The 12,306-nt window shown below is 35.8% G+C and overlaps 1 long non-coding RNA gene across 1 annotated transcript; it reads right to left on the bottom strand.

Moving 5' to 3' along the window:
• Window positions 1-7,706: 7,706 nt before the first annotated feature.
• LOC131012300 (uncharacterized) lies at window positions 7,707-10,709 on the bottom strand. Its single transcript, XR_009097273.1, has 3 exons — window positions 9,896-10,709; window positions 8,545-8,602; window positions 7,707-7,945 (listed from the first exon to the last, which is right to left on the bottom strand). It is a non-coding gene; the product is annotated as an uncharacterized LOC131012300 (long non-coding RNA).
• Between the last annotated feature and the right edge of the window lie 1,597 nt (window positions 10,710-12,306).

The raw sequence follows: 12,306 nt of genomic DNA, 5'->3' as shown, positions 1-12,306 counted from the left end.
GTACCCTTTTTATACGACCTATGCCTTTTTCCTTTTTAAGGAATATTTCACGCGTATTCAAGTCCTTTGAGTATTCTTTTATACGCCCCTTTCTCAACCCGCTTCTTAATTTCCCTTCCCCAGTCATGGTTTTCCCGGATTAATTATCCTTAATTAAGGCCGGTCGTGACAGTCTGAGCAAGGAACTAAAATGAAAAGTAGGTTTTCATGTTTTCTTGAAGTAAAAGAAGAATGGAGATTATACGCATGAAAGGGAAAGTCGTAGGGAAGATAAGGATAAAGAAAGTAATGACTTCTCCCATAAGCTTTTTCTTGTTCTAATCCAAAAACTAGATATACATGCTATTTTATTAATAAAGTTTTAAGGAAAATGTTATAAAATCCACTCCATATTACTCCTTGTGCATATATCAAACCAAAATCCATAGACACAAGTGAAATAGAAAATTTTAAAATAAATAAATAAAACTTCAAAGGTTACTTTAACTCAAATTTCTTGTGAGATAAAATCCCAAATAAATTCATTCCTAAAATTAGGAAATGAATTTGCTAAAATAAAATTCTTGCTATCTCAAATATGATCTCAAATTCATGACTTAATATTAAATCATCACTATTAAAATAAAAAGCTCATAGATAAATAATTAAATAACATCCGTCACTTCGATTAGTCGAGCGATAAGTCGACTAATAATATTTCTTATTTATCACCAATCTCATCTCTGAAAATAATAAAATAATCCCTTTAACTAGGAATTATAAACTTGCTTCAAAGAATAAAATTAATAAAGGATGCAAATTAAAAGCTCAGGATATTTTAATAATATCTCATCTCATCTCTGTGATTCTACTTCTCTTTCTTCTTTTAGATAATAGAAAATAGGAAATAATATTAATAATATATACTGTAGTGAAAAAGCCGGGTGTTACATCCTTTCCCCCTTAAAGAAATTTCGTCCTCGAAATTTGACTACGTTAGAAAATAATTCTAGATACTTGTTTTTCACATCGATCTTGTGCACTCTTGGAATGCGGAACATTGAGAAAAACTTCATCCTCTACAAAAAGTTTATGTTGCTCTTGAGGTTCCTTGAGCAGTTGTCGATTTTGTCGGATAAGCGTAATCATTTATTCAACCGCATCAGGTCCTGTCACTTTTCTTTCACTTACCTCATGTCAATAGAGTGGAGATCAATATTTCTTTCCACAATAAGCTCCACATGGTGTCATATTAATTGTTGCCCAAAAATTATTATTGTAGGCAAATTCAATGAGTAGCAAAAGCTTTTTCCCAATTCATCCTTCGATCTAGTGCATAATGCGGCTTCTGAGTACGCATGATGCACCTTGAGATGGTCGTCTCCTGCCCTCTGTAGGCGGGGAATTCACTCCTACCGTGCTAGGGAAAAGACAAATCATTTTTGAAAAGAGAGTTTTGGAACCCGGATTCACCCACGATTGCCAGCGTCCCTTCTGCTAAAGCCGCCGCTTCTTCGCTCTAGTACAATAATCTATATCACATCTTCCAAGGTTTAAAGATTTCTCTCAAATTGCTCATCTATTGTTGGATGAAAGGCTATTTTAAAATATGGCCAAATTCTCAAAGTTGAAAGACCATATAAAATCGGTCCTCTGTATCAAAGATGGACTTGGTTATGCATTGTTGCAAAGTGAAAGAGTTATTGTTAATGGGTCATGAAAATTTAGACCGCAAGAACTGAATTGCTCAACATAACTTGGAGCTAGCAACAATAGTATTATGAAACGAAATGTGGAATTGATACACCTCATAAAAGTTTAAAATACTTATTCGAGCATTAAGATCTAAGTATAAGGCAAAGAATATAGCTCGAATTAATAAGGGACTATGATTGTAGAATAATTTGTCACCCACGCAAAGCGAATATAGTAGTGGATGCCTTGAGTAGAAAAACTCAAGTTAACTAAGGATTTCTCCTTACCCATGAAGAAAATTGATCAAGGAATTCGAAAGGTTGAATTTAGATGTGGTTTTACCACCACAAACCATAGAAGCTGTAATTGCAATTTCAACAGTAACTCCTGATTTGAGAATCAGAATTGTTACAATACAAAGGAAATATGAAAAGTTAGAAAAATTACGGGTAAGGATTATGATAGAAGAGATCAATACTTGCCCAAAAGCTAGGGGTACTGCTATCATGTTTGAGAAAAGTTGTGTACCCAATACTGAACGGTTGAGAGTAAAGCTCATGATACGCTATATAGTGCCCACCAAAGAAGCACTAAATTATATCAAGATCTCAAACAAAAGTTTGGTGGGAAGAAATGGAAATGAGATATATCTTCATTAGTTGAAGGAATGTTTGGCTAGCCAACAAGCAAGGGCACTACATCAAAACTCTATGAGAAGTTACAACTACTATATGTGTCAACCTTCTAAGGCGCATATCGAGATATGTCACATAATTCTCAATCATATTCAACCATGGTCTTCTTTCCTTGCTTTAAATTGTTAAATTACGTCTCCTTTTTGCTGACGACGACTTATGAAAACATATTCTTCATAAAAATTTCTGTGAACTGGCCCCAAATAAGATTCTCTAATCGCTCGAGGGTATATATCTTCTGCTTCGTCTCCCACTAATAAGTCGATCCTTGTAGTTGAAATAACATACAAGAAGGCGCTCTTGATCATTGTATCTAAGCAAGCGAAACTCGCAAAACTCTACTGCTTCTTTGAAACTCTACCGCTTAACTCGCAATAAAGGGATTTTGACAATGAAAAACTTCTGCTATTCTTCTTTCAAGTTGATGGGGACGAGTAGTTCTTTAAATTATTCACATGGCGGATAGCAGATTTTCATTGCTTCTTTGAGACATCATGCCGAGTAAATATACAAAATTCTCAAAATCGAGCTTTCATCCCATCAGTAAAGCAATCGCTGCTAATTAGCTATAAATCAACTAAGTTATAAAACTTATACACAAAAATTCAACCATCTAAGCAATTAAAGCTCAACGGCCTAGTAAATGACTACTTTGATCATTTCATAGCATGGGAAAATTTGCCTCATTGATTTCTCATACAAAAGATGAGAATATACGTTGCAAAAATGATCTTAGTACGTACTAATTGTGATGCAGTAACTGTATAACGTCACTTACTAGTACTAGGTTACAGTGCCACTGACATAACTCGCTACTGTATCATCAAACTGTCTATATCTACATCCATCCAATGTATAGATATACGTACACACCATCATCTAAAAGATTTTCATTGCTATGCAACAAATGAAAATCCCCCACATATCAAGATACAAGTATTAAAATATGAACAACACTTTATCCGTTCAAGAAGTTCATATTAGTAGAGGATACTCATAAATAGACCATGTTATTCATATTCACCCACTTGTAAACATGTAAACTTCTCCAAATACTAGTTTCTTGCAAAATTGCAATATTAATAACTTTCTTGCAAAGTTGCAATATAAATTTGTTGCAGTGGTTAGTAGGCGATCACTATTTGTGTAGAACTTGTTGTTGTCAGGACCCACTCTGATCCCTTCTCATGAGATAATATGTCCCAAAAATGTGACTTCATTGAGCCAAAATTCGCATTCGTTGGACTTGGCATAGAGACGCTATGTTTACAACGTTTTTAAGACAATTCTCAAGTGTTTCTCATGGTCTTTCTTGTTTTTCGAGTAGATCAAAACATCATCTCTGAAAATTATGTCAAATTTGTCTAAGGATAGATGAAACACTCGGTTTATGAGATCCATGAACACGACTGGTGCATTAGTCAATCCGAATGACAGCACTACGAACTCATAATGGCTATATCTAATTCGGAAGGCCATCTTAGGTACATCCTTTGACCAAAACTTTAGTTGATGATACCCAATCCTTAGGTCTATCTTTAAGAATACAGTCACTCCTCTGACCTGATCGAAAAGGTCATTTATCCTCGACAAGGGTACTTGTTCTTGAATGTCTCCTTGTTCAACTCTTTATAGTTTATACACATTCTCAATGTGCCAATTTTCCTCTTTCGAAAAGAATGGTTGCACATCGGCGAGATATTAAGGAAACATCAAGAAATTCTCATTCGATGGTCACATCTCTGATGCTTTTCTCGGTTCTTTGTTCTCCATGAAAAATACACAAGGTAGTCCGAATATTCTTTCCTTATCATCTTTATTGCGTCGAGGGTGGAGATGATTGCCTTCCTCTTGCTCATGCTAATTCCATGGAAAAGTGTCAGTTCATTTCCAAGGGTCGAAAAGAAATTTGTCTTTTGTTGCAAATGATGGTAGTTTGGTTCACAGTTAGCTAATCCACTCCTAAGATTACATCAATGTCTCCCATCGGTATAACATACGAGTTATTCACCATGACTTTGAGTGAATTTATGCTTAGCTTTAAGCTCAAGCACACATGTGTTATTGTTGTTGTTGTTGTTGGCGTGGTACTACTCTTGGTGTGGTGGGGCAAAACATGGATTGCTTGCAGATACGGAGCCTGGACAAGCAAGTTCAGCATAGACCCGTCCCTTGTTCCTTATTTAAACAACGGTTTGCATAATGCCCTTCTGGCTACTGTGTAACAACCTTCACTTCCACTCTTCCATTATTGCAGCATCTACCATGGTTCTTGTTACAATTTGGGCAGGGCAAGATTCTTTGTTGGTTATCTCCTATCTGTCTAGGAGTACCCTTTTGGCTTTTGTAGCCTTATTGCTGGGATGATTGCCCCTGCCATGGTGTCTTTTTCGCTTGACAACTGTTACTGTTGTCCTCTTTTCTTCTTCCTCAAATGTTCTGAGTTTGTGCCTGTGGAGGTGTTGGCATAGGCGTCGTTACTGGTCTTTCTCTCGACATATCACAGAACATCCTATCGTATTGAGTAACGGTCATTATTCCCTACTTTAGATTGTAAAATCCACTTTTCTTCTTCTTGCGATAGCTTTGGGGTATATACTTATCATATATTTCTGTTTAGAATGATCCCGCGTAAAATTTTCTAATTGTTCAACTGTCATCATTTTTCTCTGTGCTTTCCTTCCTGGTCTGTAAAACGCAAATGAAATTGAAAATGCACTCAATAGCTCTTACCCAAGTCTCAGCTTTTGCTGGATCTCATGTCCTACTGAAGGCAGGTGAGTTTTGTCGTGAAATAGTTCATCTATTCTATGTTCTAGTTATATGGGTGATGGGGCTATGTTTTTTTTTTTTTTTTTTTCCTAGCCCTAGTACCTTCATTACCTTAGGGAATTCTTCTCCCTCTTCTTGGATGCCCTTGTTTTGGTGGCATACTAATGAGTCGACATACAATCATCAAAACATACAGTTGTATATCATCACTTCTGTAAACCATTTCTTGATTCTCAAATCTTGCTCACACTCTTTCTCATGAAAGTATATAAATAACATAGCGGAAGTGACTTGCCGCAAAAGACTGATAGGGTTGCTACATAGACACGGGAAAATTAATATCAATGAGGACTATTTCATCAACATTTGAATATAGATATGGTGATCTATCCAAGCATTATACATGATGAACTGCTATCTTGCAAGGTCATCATGAAAGGGCTCAGTTCCGAAATGCCCTATGAACCAGCGTTTCCGTACTAATACTAGTCAAAATAACTAAGCCAACATAGGGCATACAAAAGCATCGAAATGATCGTCGTTTTCGAAATACACAAATAATGTCCTACTAAATGCACAAGAGATTGTCTGTATGCATTACGTGCTTGACCCTTGGGTTGAAGCATACGTGTTTGACTGATTTAATCTGATGAGTATCTGTTTATCCTTGGTCACAAAAAATCTACCAACAGTTAGTAGATCACAATGATTCAAATCACAAATGGCAATTAGACAAAGTGTTTCAATAATTTGCCAAACAATTGAAAATGAATAACCATAGGGTAGAAATGAATTGACTGAAAGGTCGAAGAAAAATGACCTAATAGTCTGAACCCGTTTGGCTTTTCAGATGAAGGTTTAAAATATATAGGTTTAAAGACCCATATATGACGACTACTGAGATTTTGGCCATGTGGACTGGCCAGGTCCGACACAACTACTTCTCAGTCACTCGGAAATACTTTTCCGAACTTGGTAACTCTTGTTCATTGGCTGCAAAAGGTATACTTGGTCTAAAATCACCACTTTCATTTAAACATCTTGAACATGTCCTTGACAATATTCTAGAGCTTCTCAAACTTAGAGTCTGTCTCCTAATTTAATGCAATCCCTAAACATCTTCTATAGGCGAAATAAGGTAGGCTCAACCTTACTCAACAATCTTCCACTACATGATTTTAAATGTAGTACTTCTAGTACTTAGTGTTCCTTCACATAGCGCTTGAAATGCAACCATATAATTTGAAGCACTCTTCCGTGTCATTGCAAAAGACCTTCTGAATCATCACGCCTTCAATAAGGAAATAGATTTTGCTCCTCTGAGCATCTTTACAGGGTATGCGTCACCATACGTAATCCTAAGTCATGGAATGACCTTAGTCAATGCTCTCACTCCGGCTACTAAACTAAATGCCTAATCCAAGACGTTCTAAGTGAGGCGATGTCCTTGATAGGTTAAGGTATGTATATTTATCTTGAGTATATCCTTAGGGTCTCATTAGAATCTTAATTCATTTATTTCAGCATTGATCCACTGTCGGCGCTTCTAGCTATTATTAAACTCTGAACCATCTTCGAGAACTTCTCTCGTCTTACACACTTGCGTAAACTTTTATGATCAATCATAATGGTTGGTAATTGCTAGTACTCATATCACATCTCGTCTTTCCAATTCGTAGTAGGTGATCGTAATCAATAGGGATTCTCAGTCATGTCCTCATCTATTGCGATAGGTACTGTAAGTAGAATGGTTCCGAATATCTGAAACTATAAGCTGATAGCTTTAATCGTAATATTATAACATTATATACAAAGCATTTTGACCCCTCGTAAGTCTAACTCTGAAGTTCATACATGAATCATGAAGGTTATCCTCAAGCCATAGCTAGTGATAATCGAGGCTAGAAGCGAGTCTCAACTTATTAGGGATTAGCTAACTGATTACATAAGTCGCACTCATCGCTATAAGCAATATCATACTTAAACTATCATCGAATAAGGCAATAGTCGATTAGGTGCTCCGTCTCGCGTGAACAACCTGAATGAAGAACTATGTCTGCGTCAGTGATTCGTGCGTGGCACTCCGCTTGCACTGCTTTCATTGGATTATCTTCCTCTTTCTTAGCTCTTCACCATGGCTATAGTGAAATATAACTGAGTTTCTAGCTTCTATTGTTCTTCTCGTAACAGTGATCATGCATTCTTAACGCATCTAAGTTCATTGAGATATCTAATCAATCAATAAAGAATAAAACTTGAATGTAAGCATCAGTACATTTATATAGAACGTGAACTTCTCAATGTTTTAAAATCATTACCACCTTCTTTCTTGCTGAGCATGACGATGTGATGAAGTGATGAGCTTTGGTTGACTGACTCATATATACTAGTGATCATACTAGAAAAATTGGTTAACTCTAGGGTTCAGAGCAAATAAACCTGCTCTGATACCACTCTGTCACGACCGACCCTAATTAAGGATAATTAAGCCGGGGAAACCGTGACTAATGGAGGAAGATTAGAAACGGGGTAGAAAGGGGAATAATCGAACAAGGAAGGATCGCATTTCATCATTGTTAACAAAAGAGATATTTATAATATAACGGAGGTTTAGTCGTATAGACTCAAATAACTAGTAAGTTCGGATAATTCCGACTTAGCCAAAATAACATAAAACTTCTGAGTACGCAGCGGAATAAGGTTCTGATCACATGTATGAAGACATGTATCCCTAGAGTTCATTAATACATAATAAGACAAAAGAGTCCCGCTCGTCACCTCATCACCATCGGCAGCTACTCAACCTGCACATTTAGAAATATATGCAGGGCTGAGTACAAAAGTACTCAGTGGGCACGTATGCCTAAGTATAAAAATACATGCTTCAAAACTGTAAATTGTCATGCCATCATAAACAGTACAGCAAGGGAGTTTTTCGCTAAAAAGGCCCAAGCTTACTAAGTTCATTTGTGATTCTTAAAGTTCGTCTGCAGACTAAGTTCTCTTGTAATCTATCATATCTGGAACTTTGTGCCGGAGAGGTGGCCACCTCTCACGGTCACTTGACCGGCCAACCCGCTAGATGACTCACGGTCACTGGTGTACACTAGCCCTGGCAGGATAGCTATCAACTGCTCAAGACCCGAATTCGATTACATAACTGGCAAAGCCACATCAGATAGATATCATACTAAAATTTAAACATTTATGGCAAGACAACAGTTGTAATATTTTCCAGTTCAAAGATTTGTAACGAAATAACTTGTTCAAAGGTAGCATTAAACTCGTTTGATATATATATAAAACTGAAATTAACAGTTAAATCATCTCATGCATTCATTCGTATAAGAGGCCTGCGACACGCAGGGGATCTCTATATACGTATAGTAAAAGTAATGCCCACCTGGTATGCTTAATGAAGTAGAGATCCTTGCTTGTTTACTTTATAAAGCCACTCGAACCTTCATTATAATGAGGTTCCCAAGGTAAGATTGTATAGATAGACAAGAAATAAATAGAAAAGAATTTCTAATTGAAACTTATATCTCTTGAAACTTTAGGGTTGCTTCCTCTAATCTAAGTAATCTACTTATATGGACTTCACTAACTAAAAGCAAACAATAACATCATATCTCTTGGGATATCTCAAGTTGAAAAAAACTTAAGAGTAGACTAATCCATTCTATATAGATTAGCTTACAATTAATAACTAAAACATCAATCACTTAGCATAATTCTATTCATAACTATCCCAAGTAAGAAATCTCAAACATGTATTTATATATGAATCTCAACTTTGAAATATCATATAAAATCAACCTCTTTAAAGAAAAATACAAGCTTTACATTTTTAGAAATCTCTCAAAGTCTATTTTTATTAGAAAGTTACAAAAATACAATACATTAAGTGTATGAGAAGTTATATCACAAAAGGCAAAATCTGCCACCGAACTTCGCTGCTTCGCGCAGTACATTTCAGAAAATAAGTTAGCATATCTAATGGTCTCGGATTTAGCTGAAATTTTGCAGAGAACGACTACACATGATGAAGTTATTACAATAAAAATTTCAAGTTATTTGGACTACGAAAACATCATCAAAAGTACCCCGAAACATACTGTTCTGTCCAACCCGAAAACTGACAGCAATGCTCATTGACATATCACTCATATTTTTCTCAAATAAAAGCTATAGGATCTCAAATACATCATCCTAATACACATTAGCATGCTTTAGCTTAAACTTAATTCATGTTTAACACATCAACATATAGTAGCATGCTTGATATCCCCCAATTACTATCGTATGATCTCATTTTACAACTCAAAGAGTACAATTACACAAGCATCAAACATGTAGCTATCTTATATCAAGAATTCCCACATCCATTGAAACTAAACTATTAGAAAATTATGATTTCTTGCAAATAAAAACTCAAATAAATCTCAATGATTCCCTCACAAACATATAAATATATATACGCAGCCAATTGATGGAAATTAAGAAGATGGAATTCTAGGGTTCTTGAGGGAATCGACAATTGGGGGTTTTATCTAGCTTTGATTGTTTTCATCCTATCACTAAATTCTAATCAGTCTCTAATTGAAAGCATAGAGAAATTAAGATAAAATATGAATATGAAGCCTATCCTTCCAGCCCCCACTTTCGAAACAAAACAAACAGAGTAGATAAGAGAATTATTGTTTTCTCTAATTTCTATTGTGAATAGAATACTTGACTATAAAAATTCTTACCTGTACTCTTGGATGATTATAAGAGGATTCAATTGTTCCGAAAGCTTGGTGAGGAAACAACAAAAGAAATGAAAGAACAAGTGGGAGAAAATAGCGTCTGAGCAAGGAACTAAAATGAAAAGTAGGTTTTCATGTTTTCTTGAAGTAAAAGAAGAATGGAGATTATACGCATGAAAGGGAAAGTCGTAGGGAAGATAAGGATAAAGAAAGTAATGACTTCTCCCATAAGCTTTTTCTTGTTCTAATCCAAAAACTAGATATACATGCTATTTTATTAATAAAGTTTTAAGGAAAATGTTATAAAATCCACTCCATATTACTCCTTGTGCATATATCAAACCAAAATCCATAGACACAAGTGAAATAGAAAATTTTAAAATAAATAAATAAAACTTCAAAGGTTACTTTAACTCAAATTTCTTGTGAGATAAAATCCCAAATAAATTCATTCCTAAAATTAGGAAATGAATTTGCTAAAATAAAATTCTTGCTATCTCAAATATGATCTCAAATTCATGACTTAATATTAAATCATCACTATTAAAATAAAAAGCTCATAGATAAATAATTAAATAACATCCGTCACTTCGATTAGTCGAGCGATAAGTCGACTAATAATATTTCTTATTTATCACCAATCTCATCTCTGAAAATAATAAAATAATCCCTTTAACTAGGAATTATAAACTTGCTTCAAAGAATAAAATTAATAAAGGATGCAAATTAAAAGCTCAGGATATTTTAATAATATCTCATCTCATCTCTGTGATTCTACTTCTCTTTCTTCTTTTAGATAATAGAAAATAGGAAATAATATTAATAATATATACTGTAGTGAAAAAGCCGGGTGTTACAGAAGTTATTTTCGAATCACCTGAAAATCCTTATGTTCTTTATCTGCTTTCAGTTATTCCTTTGCTTGTGCTTAAATTGTTTTCAACTGAACTGGACTAATTGAAAAGTGTAACCAAGGATTTTACAAGTGACAAACCTTTTCTAAAGGCTATTCGCATTAAGTTTAAATTTCGCTGCTGAGTTATTGATCTCACTGATGACTCAACTGATAGTCAGGGAGATTAATAACTCTACTCTGTTTTACAAACTATAGACTGAAGTTTTACGTGGATATCAGTTAAACCCAGTGCTCGACTGATATCATTTTACTAAAGACTTTTCAGTATCAGCCTTCAACCTATTTCCTAGTGAAATCTGGTTAAGGTTGTTTGATTTGCGAAAAATAGTCTACATGTGTATTTCTCCCCCCTCCCATACATCTGTCAGTCAACCCTCATGGACCCCAACATCTACCAAACGCAATCTGGGCCACGTGCGAAATAGTTGGTCAGATTATTCCATTATTAGAGCCATTAGCGTGACTACGTGTGCTGGTTCATCTCCTGTGATTATTAACGTTCATTGGTGGCCTCCAAGTTCTCATTGGATCAAGGTCAGCACAGATGGCTCTGTGATGGGTGCTCCGGGTAAAATTGCAACTAGAGGGATTTTTCGTTATAAATGGTGCTGTGTTAGGTCCGGAGGGTCTCGAATAGGTGTATGGGGGGGGAATACACCTATGGGCTATTTTTCGATTTCTCCTCTAAAAACAGAGGGATCTCAAGAATGAGATCAAAACGAAACTTTACACGCAAACTATGATACCTGTTGACTTGAAAAGAGTTTTGACCGAACAGGGTTGACGACTGATACTGAAAACTCTTCAGTAATGAGTTATCAGTTAAGTCACTGGAACTTAACTGATGCACGTAAGGGCTTCAGTCGAGTTTGCTAAAACGGAGATGATATAAGTCTTCCTGACTATCAGATGATAGATCAGTCAGACTGATATCACACGCAACGAAAATAAACTTATTTCGTAATAGCCTCGGTTGAGCACGTTGTTAGTCTTAGGTTTCTCTTTGCGGTTATTCAGTATTGAGTTTATCAACAGTAAGAACACAGAAAGATTGAAAGCTGTAAATATCACAGAGAGTTTTACGTGGTTCGGAAAACCGTTTCCTACATCTACGGTCGGTTGATCAGACCAACAATTCACTCCGCAAGTGCTAAACTGGTGCACTGCAAACCAAACTGTGTGCTTACCGGGTGCACACAATCGTTTCACTGAAGAGACCTTACTTCAGTACCCACGCTTCACTCGCGTCGGATTTCTCACTCCTAGCACGACCTTGCACTAGGATCTCACGGAGTCAGAGTACCTTCCTGAACTCCTTTTCACTCAAACACTCGGTTTCTTTCTCACGAAAAGAGGTTTGAAAAACTTGCCAACTAGACTTCAAAGAACAAGTTCTTTGGAGCAAGTTTTGACCTGGGCTTCTGGGTAAACAGATATATGCCTAAGGTCTAAGAGAATGTGTGTAATCAGTAGGGATTGATTTTGGCTTTGGAATTCT

Source organism: Salvia miltiorrhiza, chromosome 2 (assembly GCF_028751815.1).
Source record: "Salvia miltiorrhiza cultivar Shanhuang (shh) chromosome 2, IMPLAD_Smil_shh, whole genome shotgun sequence".
Taxonomy (NCBI): Eukaryota; Viridiplantae; Streptophyta; class Magnoliopsida; order Lamiales; family Lamiaceae; genus Salvia; species Salvia miltiorrhiza.
Note: the sequence above shows the minus strand (reverse complement) of the source record. Positions and strands in the feature narration are given on the sequence as shown.